Genomic DNA, 13,436 nt, shown 5'->3' with positions numbered 1-13,436 from the left:
TTCTTCACAGAACTAACTAGAGAAAGTAAAATGGTCCTACATTTCATTTGGAATAATAAAATACCCAGCATAACCAAAGTAATCCTATGTAAAAAGAATGATAATTGAGTCATTAGAATACCACATGTCAAATTATACTACAGAGCTAGCTATAATAACAAAAGCAGCATAGTATTATAGTGTTGGCATCATAGCAAACATGAAAATCAATGAAATTAAAAAAAGAAGACACAAAGATAAATCCATATAGATTGTCATCTGATACTTAAACACGGTGCCAAAAATACACATGGAAGAAAACATAGCATTTTTAACAGAAAGTGCTGGAAAAAACGGATATCCCTGTGTAGAAGAATGGAATTAGATCCTTATCTTCTACTCTGCAAAACTGTCAACTTAAAGTGGATCAAAGACCTAGGAATTAGAACAGAAACTTTGCAAACACTAGAAAAAAACTTAGGATAAACATTCCAAAATCCTGGTGCAGGTACTGATTTTCTTAGCAAGATCTGAAAGCTCAAGAAATAAAACCAAGCTTGGCATGCAGGTATACCATGGTGGTATACCTGTAATCCTGGTGGCTCAGGAGGCTGAGGCAGGAGGATCACAAGTTCAGCAACGACTGAGAAACTTAGTGAGATTTTGTCTAAAAAAAAAAAAAATCAAGTAAAATGGGTTGCAGATGTCACTCAGTGATTAAATGCCTCTGGGTTCAATCTCTGGCACCAAAAACAAACAAAAAAAAAAGAATAACAACATTCAATTAGCGGGTCAACATCAAATTTTAAAGATTCTGTACAGTAAACAAGAACAAGAAGAGAGAGCTTACAGAATGCTGCAAGATCTTTGCTAGCTATTCCAATCAAAAAGGATTAGTACTCAGAATACACAAAGGACTCAATAAATAATACCCAAAAAAACAATAGTTCAATTGATAAATGAGAAAAAGAACTAAGCAGCTATTTCTCAAAAGAAGAAATATAAATGGCCAATAAATATATGAAAACATGTTCAACATCCCTAGCAATCAGGAAAATTCAAATCTAAACTACACTGAGATTTCATCTCACTCCAGACAGAATGGCAATCATCCAATTACAAATAAGAATAAATGCTGGTGAGGATATCTAGAAAAAGGTACACTCAGACATTGTTGGAAGTTCTGCAAATCAGTACAATCACTTTGGAAAACAGTGTCAACAGTCCTCAAAGACTAAGAATAGAACCACATATTACCCAGCAATACCGCACCTTGTTATTTATACAAAAGAACTAAAATTAGCACACAATAGTGATACATATATAACAACGTTTCACAGTAGAACAGTTGTTACACAATTCACAGTAACCAAGTTATGAAACCACCCCAAATGATGGTCAACAGATGAGTGGATTAAGGAAATGTGGTATATATTTATGATGGAATGTCACACAGCAATAAAGTAGAATAACATTCTGAGGTTTGCTAGTAAATGTATGAAAATGGATAACACCATACTAACTGAGATAAGAGAGACTTAGAAAGTCAAAGGTCCTATGTTTTCTCACATATGCAGTAGCTTGATAAAAATAAGGGGGAAATGTGAGCATGATTCCATTAGAAGAGAAGGAGATTAGTGGAGTAGAGGAAGGAGATTGAAGGGGAGGAAGGAAGGATAGGAAAAAGAAGGAGCTGAAGTATGAAATTGACCAAAATATGTTACGGACATCTGTAAATAAACCACAGTGAATTTCTCCTTTGTGTATGCCTATAAACACAAATTAAATATACTATAAAGTAAATAGAAGGAATACCAGTAGCAAAGAGGAAATGGAAAGGGGAAGATAGGAGAGGAGGGGAAGTTGAAGTGCCAGGAATTGAAATGGAGAAAATCATATATCATGCACCATTATGTCAAAATGGACCCCAGCATTATGAATAAATGTAAGGCACAATAAGAACAGAAAAACATGTAAAAAGAAACATAAAATTGGAGAAGTCCTTGCTAATCATATAGTGGACAAGGGGTTACATCCATATATATAATTAACACTTACCTTTAATGAGTAAAAGTATCATAGCCAATTAAAAATGAGCAAAGATCTGAATGGACATATATACAGAGACCTATACAAATGGCATTACAAATATGAATGGATGCTCATTATCATTAATCATAAGAAAAATACTAATGAAATCAATATGAAATATTGCTCTATATTGCATTCTAACACACTAGAATGGCTGTTATTAAAATGATAGAAAAGAGTAAGTGTTGGCAAGCATTTGGAGAAATCAAAATCATATCCAAATAACAATGTAGAACAGTTCAGACACTTTCGATAACAGCTTGGATGTAATTCAAAATATTAATCATGAAGTTACTATTTGATCTAACAATGAATACATATGTGCACCCAAAAGCTTATTTTTGAAAGTCATGAAAATAGCACTTATAATATTCAAGAGCTGGATATAATCCAAACACCCATAACCTAAGGAGTGGATAAACAACTGTAATAAGTCCATTCAATGGAATGTTAATATAGCATAAGAAGAAATATTGAGCCAGACACAGTGGCAAATGCCTGTAATCTCAGCGGCTCAGGAGGCTGAGGCCAAAAGATCCCGAGTTCAAAGCCAGCCTCATCAAAAGTGAGGTGCTAAGCAACTCAGTGAGACTCTGTCTTTAAATAAAATATAAAATAGGGCTGGAGATATAGCTCAATGGTCAAATGCCACTAAGTTGAATCCCTAGTACCCCCGCCCTGCAAAAAGGGGAAGTATTGATACATATTTACACCATCATGCTTGGAGAAATCCTTGCTTATAATAATATGATATTATTTACATAAAATGTCTATAACAGGCAAATCTATGTAGATACAAGATAAATTAGTTGCTGCCTGTGGCTGAAAAGGTAGGAGATTGAGTATAATAGACTAATGATATGTGTTTTATTTGGGAAGTTGAGAAATATGTTCCAGAATGATGTGATGATTATTGTACAACTCTGATTGCAGTAAAAACATTTTGCTGGACATATTAAGTGGGGAAAATTTACAGTATGTATGTTGTATATCAATAAATGCCTTACTAAACAAAAGAAGAACAAAAAGGCTTTTACTATATGTACATACAAAGTAGCTGTCTGTGTACACCAAAGTGAATTAAAATTATTGATTTAATTATTAATTATGTCTACCAGGACCAAGTATTTGTTTTGATACAATCATTTTAGGGCATAAAATGATAATGCTTAAGAATAGAGATATATAAATTTATCAAATTTAAAGAATTTCTAGGTGAAGTATTTAAAAAGTGTGTAAAATGTTTAATACTGTAATTATTTATAACTTTTAAAGTACCAAACACCATGCAATGGCAGATAACAGGTAAAGGTTACATAATTGGATGGTTTGAAAAATAATTTTTAAAAAATCATCCATACATAATTAGTTTTTAATAGCTTATTGTGAAATGTTGAGATCATAAATCAAACATACTATGGAAGTGAGATTCCTGAAAGTGTGGAGAATGAGAGAGTACAGAGTGAACATTTGTGTTTAAATTGAAGATATTTAATAAATACTAGATTTGTAGAGGATGAAAAATTGTATTTTGAATACAAGAAAAATAAAAGAAAAAATAATTTTTGATGACATAATAAAATAGTGTAAGTCAAAATATTTAATTAAGTGTTTGATATGATTAGGTATTCATTGTCTGCTAGCCTGAAAAATAACTTCCCAAAATCACAATGTCAATCTTCATAGAGATGGTTGATAACTGAGTTGCACAAATGCTATTGATAATGACTTTCAAAATGAAACATGTGGACTGGCCCTAGCTCAGTGGTTCCTTTGACACAGAACTTACAACTACAAAATGAAATGTGGGCTGTTTCTATTAAAAATAATGAAATACAAATTAGCTGAATTTATCAAAAAATTTTGTTATCAGAGTAATTTATATCTCTAAGATCTGCTCTTTTAAATAAGTGTCAAATTTGTGTTTACATAAATTCAGTATCATAATCTCCTGTGATTTATGTAATTCTGATCCCTTTGGAATTAACTATCTAAACTTAATTGCATTTTAATATTATTAAAACGCTTCTTTGGGTATTCTGTTATTTTGTAAGCATGTTTAATCTAACATGAATTCCTTAACACAGTAAAAAGATTCATAGTAAATATTTCAAAATTGGGGAGAATTTTCATTAAAAAATTTAAATTGTTTTCTAATTTAATATGAGTTTTCCCTAAATAACCAGACAGAAAGTGTTTTGGGACTGGGCATATTGTCCCTCAGCTATAATCCTAACAATTTGGAGGCTACAGCCAGGAGATTGCAAGTTCAAGGCCAATCTCAGCAATTAGCTATATACTGTGTCAAAAATAAAATAAAAAGGACTGGGGAAATAGCTTATAGAGAAACCCTGGTTTCAAACTCTAATATTTAATGAAAGTTTCTTCGAGTTACAGAGGCAATAGGCAAGTATTAGAATGCCTGTTTAGTGTTTTTATATAAACAATTCATATAATAATCTTTAAAGCTTATACTTTACTTCACCTCTTTAGACCTGATTGATTAGTAGCAGAATATTTTACTTTCTTTATAAAAAATAAATATAGTCACACAGCAAATTATAGAAGCCTTTTCATTACTATTACAATATAATTAGTCTTTAACTATCTGAAGAATATCTACTGGACCCAATTTAGTTCTGACAATAAGTGTTCATAAATGGATGTGTTTCCACCATTAGTATATAACTTCTGAAATCCATGACTTTTGGAAGTTGATTTTAAGAAAGATTTAAGAAAGAATAAACAATTATTCTCTAACATAAGCTGCTAATGGTTTTTAGGGCAGCATGAGATGCTAATATGGAGAAAGCAAGGAATTCAACTTTTAGAATAAATTGAAACTCAAATGAATGAGGTTAATGTTTCTGCAGATTGACAACTGAATGCAGCCCAGTAATGGCATATATGATGACTACAAATAACTAGGGATGAATGGTTAAGCTTCAGAAAATTCACTCTTCATTACATATAATATAGTGAAGGGATCCCTTCTCTCAAACAATCATAAAAAAGATGGCATCTGAGTTCAATTAATGTAACATCTAAAAATGAGCAAATAGAAAAAATAATTTTAATTTCTGAATTATAATTAAAAACACTTGGTAGAAAATTTTGGATGAAATGCAATACATCGTAGGCTGTTAATGTTAAGACAATATGCAAATTAGAGAAATATACTCTTCCATTTAAAGGTAATTGTTGTGCATAAGAATCACAAATTCAAGGTTGCATTTTCAAAATTGCTTTCCACCTGTTGTCTCTTTATTCTTTTTCAGATTTGTTTTTAAATACATAGTTCTGTGATGTGGGCATAAACATATAGATTAAGTAAATCAAATAATTGCATCCTTTATTAATATCAGATTTTAAAAATAGTGCATAATTGAAATGCAAAATATTTAGAGGAACTATTTGAAAAGATTTAATTGAAATATTAAAATAGTTAATCATATTCCAGGCAAATCAAATGAAAATATTTTTTCAAATATATAAAATTTTATGTAATTTAGAGTTTGATTCCATTACACTATGTATTAATTATCATATGTGACCATATAACTGTAATAAAATTCAGAAATAGAAACTTCCCTTGTGAATATATGCATCTTGGAATATATCTGATATACTACTTGATAAATACCTGTTATATTTGTTTACAAAATTTATGGTGATTACCAAATTTAAATGTAACATTTAATGATTAGTGTAGTCCTAAAACAAATTAAGTGATAAAATCATCTTTAGTCATTCTTGCAATATATATGGGTGAATATCTGTTTTGTTGTTCTGAATAATCACTTTTGAAAGCAAATATTCTCTTTTTGAATCTGTTTTCCTTAATCTATGCTAAGTAAAATGTAATTTAAATACCATTATATTTATGATTAATTAGGAGTCAAAAACATCTTACCTCATAAACACTAGTTTCTCTTTTTAACTTGAAAATATTATATCCCTACTATGATTTAAAGAATGAGGCCACTTCTTATTCCAGCTCAGTGGGATGTGGAAAGGATGGTCATGAACAGAGGAGGTTCTATGATGTAGATCAGTCTTCTTTCCTTTTCCTCTATGGGAGTTGCCATCAGCATGACCCACTACAAGGTTTTCTCTAGATTTAGAAATTAAATAATATCAAGGTAACAAAGAATGGTCACCTTTTCAGAAAATAAACACTAGGAACAGAGGAAAGAATCAATTAACTGGAAAAATAGAAACAGAAATTACTTATCTGAAAACAGACCGAAAAATAAAAACAAACAGAGTTTCAAGCACCTCAAAGATTATATCATCTACATTACAAAAGTAGAGCGAAATAAACAACAGGATTTGAAAAAGGTATTTAAAAAAATAGTGCTTGAAGATATCCAGAACTTGGCAAAAGACAAAATCCACAGGATTTAAGCATATTGAATTCAACACCACTATCTACCAACTATTCTGACATTTATAGAAAACTACAGAAAAAAACATCAGAATATATATGATTTTCAAGTATCCACAGAGCATACGAAGATAGCCCATGTATTGCTCTACAATATAAGCATTATAATTTTTTTTTAAATTTGAAATCATACCAAGTATGTCTTGTAACATACTGGAATACAACTAGAAATCCATAATAAAATAATTAAAATAACAATTCAAATAATAAGGGGATGAAAATAAAATTTTAACTAATCCACAGGACAAAGAAGAATCCTCAATGAATTTTTTTTTTTTTAAAAAGGCAACCAAGCTGACTGTTGGTGATGATCCATGTTGATGGAATTTCCTACTTCTTTAGTCATCTAGAGAATATGGAAAAATCCAGGTGTTATGACTTGACATTGTGCAGACTCTTCAGAAGCAGATGCCTACATTGTGCTAATAACCACATTTCCAAGACTGTCATGGCTTCCACTTTTCCAGGAAGTAATACAGCTATTTGATAAGATAACAATCACAAAAGATATTAAAGGGAGCACATTTGCTTTGCATGCTTGTAAAATTATCCTGCTAAACTTCTTTCTGAGGCAGACAATCTAGGATTTATGCATATTTCAAGCAAAGTTTCTCCTTGAAATTGTTTTATCAATATATTAAGGTAAACTTAAATACATATAATAGAAGCATATATTTCAGTTGTATAGTTATCATTGATTTAAAATGATGGCATATTTACATTTTATATTAAAGACCTCAAGTGTGATTAGTACTAAAGAGAACATGGCAAAGTTCAGAAAAGAATGCAAAATTTAAAAACTGTCCTGAAAATGTATTTACTTGTAATCATAAGAGTGCAAAATTCATGCAAAGTTTTTGTATTATAGATGAATATATACGTGTCAGAAACAACAACATCAGCTATCTCCTTTACTGGCTAAAATTTTTCACATATACACAATAATAAAAGTTTCAAAAGTTTTGAAAATGCCCATCCACAATTTCCAAACTTATCATCATAATTCTATTAAAAAATTATCAAAGTCTTCAGTGAAAATATATGTAAAAATTATAGACTAAGGACTGGAGTTGTATCTCAGTGGTAGAGTGTTTGCCTTATGTGTGAGGCATGCAAGGTTAGATCCTCAGCATCAGATAAAAACAAATAAATAAAATAAAGGTATTAAAAATTATAGGCTAAATAAAATCTCAAATAATTTATCTTTCAACAAACCAACAAAATATTGAAGAAAGTATTTTTTCACTCTGATGAAATATTAACTCAAAATAATGCAGAATTACACTCATAAATTCACTATATTAGTTATACACAAATATATACTACTTTTCATAGCTAGGCAATAAAGGAGTGTGTGTTGCTGAGTAATTTAAAGCATTTTATCCCTGAGGAGGAGAAATATTTAAATCAAGCAAATAAACCTCATAATATCCACTAGATCATTTTCCTGAAAAGGAAAATAATTAACAAAATATTAAATTATATGTTTTTGGTAATTAGAACATATTCATTACTGAATAACTAAAACACACCACACATGTGATAATGAATAAATGATAATCATTTATTACTCATGTATCAATACTCCTACCATTTTGTCAATTTTAGGAATAGCCATGGTTCATCTTTTTTTTAATATTTTGCTCATTTAAATCTTTATGTATTTCTCTCATTCAGGATTCTCTTTTTTTTTCCTTTATCATGTTACTTTATAGATACATTTTGGACCTAAATGTGTGATTTTGCAATCATTCTGTGAAATGTCAATTCCTTTGATTTAATCCAGTTTCTATTCTGGCGAATGTGACCAAGATCCTTATCTGCTAAAATTATTACAAAGAGGCAGCCTTCTACTTTTTCTCCTAAAGTTGTTTCTGTTACACCAATATTCTACCCTTTTTGTCCTCTAGAGCATCAAATGCTTCCTACATGATGGATATATGATATTTGTTCTATGAAATGGAACAATAGATATTGAAAAACCTGAGATTGCGTGCGTGCACAGGAATGTACATATGGTAAGTGTTGAACTAAATTCTGGAGTTCTCCTGTGATAGCATGTTCTCTACAGGGATCTCTTACAAAAAAAGAAAAAAGAAAGGAAGGAGGAAAGGAAGGAAGGAAGGAAGGAAGGAAGGAAGGAAGGAAGGAAGGAAGGAAGGAAGGAAGGAAGGAAGGAAGGAAACAAGGAAGGAAGACCAAAAGAAGGAAAGAGAGGGAGGGAAGAAAGAAAGAAGGAAAGAAAGAAAGAAACTTCATTAACTGAAAGAAAATCAAAGAAAGAAAAATGTGAACTGGCATTGAGTTTACAAAATTATTATTTATACTCAGGACATTGAAATTGTAACACTGAAAAGTTCTATGGAAGATAGTAAAAAAAAAAAAACTATAAGAATACTCTCTAGGTTTTCTTTATTACTTTCTTTTTAAAATGATAGTTATGGCATTCTTAAGTAATATAAGGTCATAATCAAAATTGTAAGTTATTTCCTTAATTAATATATTTATCCAACATTTATCCAGTCAAAGCAGCCACAGAGAATAGAAAGAATAAATAAAGGCTATCCCTTTTATCAAGGAGCTTGTCTTTTAGAATGGGATTTAGAAATTTGCATTAATGGGTGATATTGTAACAACTACCAGATCATTCACAAAGATACTCAGAAACTGAGATCACATTGGAGGCTCACATATGCTTCAGTTTTTGTTACAAAGATGTTTCTTAACTCTATTTAATATTCAATTATTTAGAAGAAGTTAAGCTGCCTTTAAACTCTCACCAAAGGTGTGTTAAGCATTTCTATCAATAATTAATAATGATTTATAGTTATATTAAAATATACATATATGTATAATAATAAATAATACATTATGATTTATCAGAAATTCCTAAATTAGTTATTACAAGGATAAAAGAAGGGGAAATGATAAATAATTATGTCATTTGTAAACAGCTATTAAGTGATATCTATAAATAGTGGACAAAAAGTTTTATGTTCTTAAACTTTTCATGTAAACAGTTTTATAGAATAATATTTTGTATTAAATATTCCACTTATCCTGGAACCATGTTGTGTGAAAATGACACTTTCATTGGCTTTCTTAAGCTTCAGATATTCACTGTTTTAATATCTCAATTTCTAGTCTTCTTCATAAAACAATGAACACCATTCTAATTTCATTAATTTAATTGGGATGATTATTCCTAAATTAGAACTTTCTCTAAAATTAATAAAAAATGTGCAAAATAGAAAATAAAATTGTTTCATTGTTTCTTTCAATAAGTATACTAGAAAATGGTTGTTGAAAATCTTAAGTAATTTCATAGACACTAAAAAAATTATTTAAACAGAATATTTAACTTCTTCAAATGATGATATGGATTAATAAATATGAACATATTCAAACATTTTACTATTAAATAAAATAAAAATTTGGCAATAAAATATAATTCCAGCTTCATTTTCTTAGGTGCTTTATCTCATAAACATTAATATTCTGACACTAAATATAAAAATACTATTTTTAAGTAAATAATTTTGGAGTGATTGTGATGATCTGTATAAAATAAGCAGAAATCAAATAGATATCTATTGATATCAGAGAATTGATATTATATGTCTACTTCTTTGTAATTACTAGGTTACATGATTTTTCATATATCATTTACTTATTTTGGAATCAACTAATTATGTTAGGACTTATTTATTACCATTTAAGGGCAAGGTAAGTTTTAGAAATGTTAAGTTTACTATTCTGCATTATAGGAGGGAGTCAATAGCAGAAGTAACACTTCTTAGTCATACTACTTTCAAAGCACACAGACAATTTGAGTCAAAACAACTGATGACCTAAAAGTGCAGGATTGCAAGAATTTAGGGATGCATTTTGAATAGCACTCATTTGATTGGGAAAATATACTACATTTAAATCTAAGTTAGGCACAAAACATTATCTCATAATATAATTACTTAAAAATCTTTCTCTTAAAAAGTATTTGAATTTTAGTTAGAAGCAATGACCCAGTTGAAGTTACCTATTTTATTCAAACTGATAAGTGAAAAAAAAAAAAAGGAATCTTTCACACTTCTGGACTTGCAAAGTTAAATACAAAATTCATTATATATTACACATTCTTCCAACTCTCAGAATTAATTGTGAGGGAGTCAAATTATGTATTTGGTTACAACCATCAGTGAAACTGCCATTTTGCACATTATCATAAGCATTTCTGTATGAATATTTTGCTATGCATTCACCATCAATGTAACCTGTGTTTTGAGTTGTTTTTCCTAGAGAAGATGGAGTTTCAAAGCTACTGTTTTAATCTAGTTCTCACTCAAGTTCATGGTTCAGCAGCAATAAAAGTGCTGTGTGTCCAAGCACATGCTTTCTATAAATCAACTGGTTCATATGGGGATCAAAGGTTTCACTTTAGCTTCAATAATATCATTCACAAAGCATCCCAGGAGTAACACAAAGCAGCAAATTATACTTTTAATAACTTGGTAAAAAACAAATTTTGTGTAATGTAAAATGTATTTAAAAATCCAGAAACATTTAAATAATCCACTCACAATAATATTGAAATATCATGAAAATATTTTCTGTTAAAAATACAAATGGAAAATATTCCATTTGCTGCTGCTGCCGCTGCTGCTGCTGCTGCTGCTGCTGCTGCTGATGATGATGATGATGACTTAGTACCAGAGATTAAACCCAGGGGTATTTAACCACTAAACCACATCCCCATCCCTTTTTGATATCTTATTTAGAGACAGGGTCTAAGTTGCTTAGGGCATTTCTAAATTGTTGAGTCTGGCTTTGAATTTATGATCCTCCTGCTTTAGCTTCCCAAGCTGCTGGCATCACGGGCCACCATGCCAGGCTGATTATTATTTTTGAAGGCTGATTATTATTTTCCATTATGATCTCTACTTGCTGTATGATCATGGAGAAATTATTCTTTATGACATTTAGTTTCTTCATTTGAGAAGCCTTGATGATATGTAACTTATAAAATTACCAGAATATCTGTAAAAAACAAATCAAGAGTCTTTCTCCATTCTCTATTTTCTGTGCATGATACATCGTTATATATGCTGCTAGTTCAAATTGTGATTTACTCCATAACTATTTTTCTAGGAAAAATTCCTTAAATCATTTTTCATACTTATTTTAAAAAGTTTTATTATTCAACACAAGATTAACAAATATTTAGTACAGTTATACTTAGTTTGACAGTTGATAATAGTGCATTAAGATGTGTCCAGAATTGCTAAATATATCATCTAAAAGCAATACAAAATATGTGATGATTGGCCAGATCTTACTGTAGATGCATTAATCCCTCCTTACAGAAGTTCCCTTCTTTCAGAGTTCAGCAGAAATATTACTAGAGAATAATCCTTAGAAGCGTTAGGAACAGTTTAACCTCACTCTGGTTAGTAGAAATACAAAACTTCAAGCTGATTTGAGTCTTTGATTTAGAATCGTGGACTGGTTGATTATTGGATATGGTGACAAAATGCACAATAATCTTTAATGGGCAAAATATACATTATTTAGTAATGAAGAATAAAATAAAATAAAAGTTTCAGAGAGTTTTGAATGCTTTGAGCATAAGTATAGGAAGAGAGAACTAATAAACTAAATCTCAGGCACTGTGGTTACTTCATTATGAATATTACCTCATTTTAGAGGAAATACAATTGGAAGAGTGGAGAGTCAGCTTAAAATAAACTTTAACCAAAAGTAATATTCCAAATCAATTAACTAAGAATAGAATGAGAAAAGAAAATTGAAAGAGTTTATCCACATATTACCCAGGGCTGAGAAGCGCCATGACTTGAAAGCTTCCCAACTTATTAAAATGAAATTCTCAACTTCCAAATATTAATTAGCTGGCAGCTCTGGAGGACTTGGGCTATGTCTTTCATCACTGTCTCTTTAATGTATTCCATGTATAGTAACCAGATAAATGTTTACTAAGTGAAAATGTATTCAATTTTATGGAAATCACGTAAGCTTTTGTTTCTATAATGCTATTTGTGATATTGAGAATGGGAAAGGTGGATAAAACATGTTCTATTCTAGCTAATCTAGTGATTTTTCTAGGTATTTGATAGGATGATGTAAAATATTTTAAGTGTAACACATTTCAATAAAAAATCTCTCAATATTGAAGTAAGATTCATGTAATAAAATGCTCATCTTAATCAATTTGGCTCTGCAGACTTACTTTATGTTTCTAATTTGATCCATAATTTCTAAATTAAAACATCTTTGAATTATTTAGCAGTAAATGTTTGAGCAAAATCCTTAAGAATACCTGTATAACAATATTTAAATCTTTTCTGCTATCTTGCTATTAGTATTTAAATGGCAAGTTACTTTAGAAACATTATTTCTTTGGGATGATGTGCTAAGTTTATACTTGAGCATGGTGTTTCATCAGGATGCAATCATTTTCTTAATATTAGAGGAAGACCAGAGCTTCTGAATTTTGAAATAATTAGTAATTGATCACTTCAAATGAGAACACTGCTGTTATGACTAATGAGTGAATTGTTAATGTTTGTAATAGATGATGTTTTGTACTGATAGAGAAATGACTATGTATGACTATTTATCATCTGGTTCTCAACAGGATACTGCAAAAAGCAAGATAATTACATCTTCCTTGCATATTTCCTTTCTACATGTTTTAATAAAGCTTTGAAGTATAAAGCATTATATTAATTTACTCTTTTCATTTTAGTTATATAGGTATAGTGTATAGTGACAATTTTCTAATTCAAATAAAATTAACTTACATGAAATATTCTCATGTATTCATTCTTCTGGCCTAATGTTTCTGTGAAAAAAGTAGGTAATTAGAAGATCACTTACTTCTATCTTCTATAAACTTTCTCAAGGA

Source organism: Ictidomys tridecemlineatus, chromosome 7, assembly GCF_052094955.1.
Source record: "Ictidomys tridecemlineatus isolate mIctTri1 chromosome 7, mIctTri1.hap1, whole genome shotgun sequence".
In the NCBI taxonomy this organism is placed as follows: Eukaryota; Metazoa; Chordata; class Mammalia; order Rodentia; family Sciuridae; genus Ictidomys; species Ictidomys tridecemlineatus.
This window is presented reverse-complemented; position numbering follows the sequence as displayed.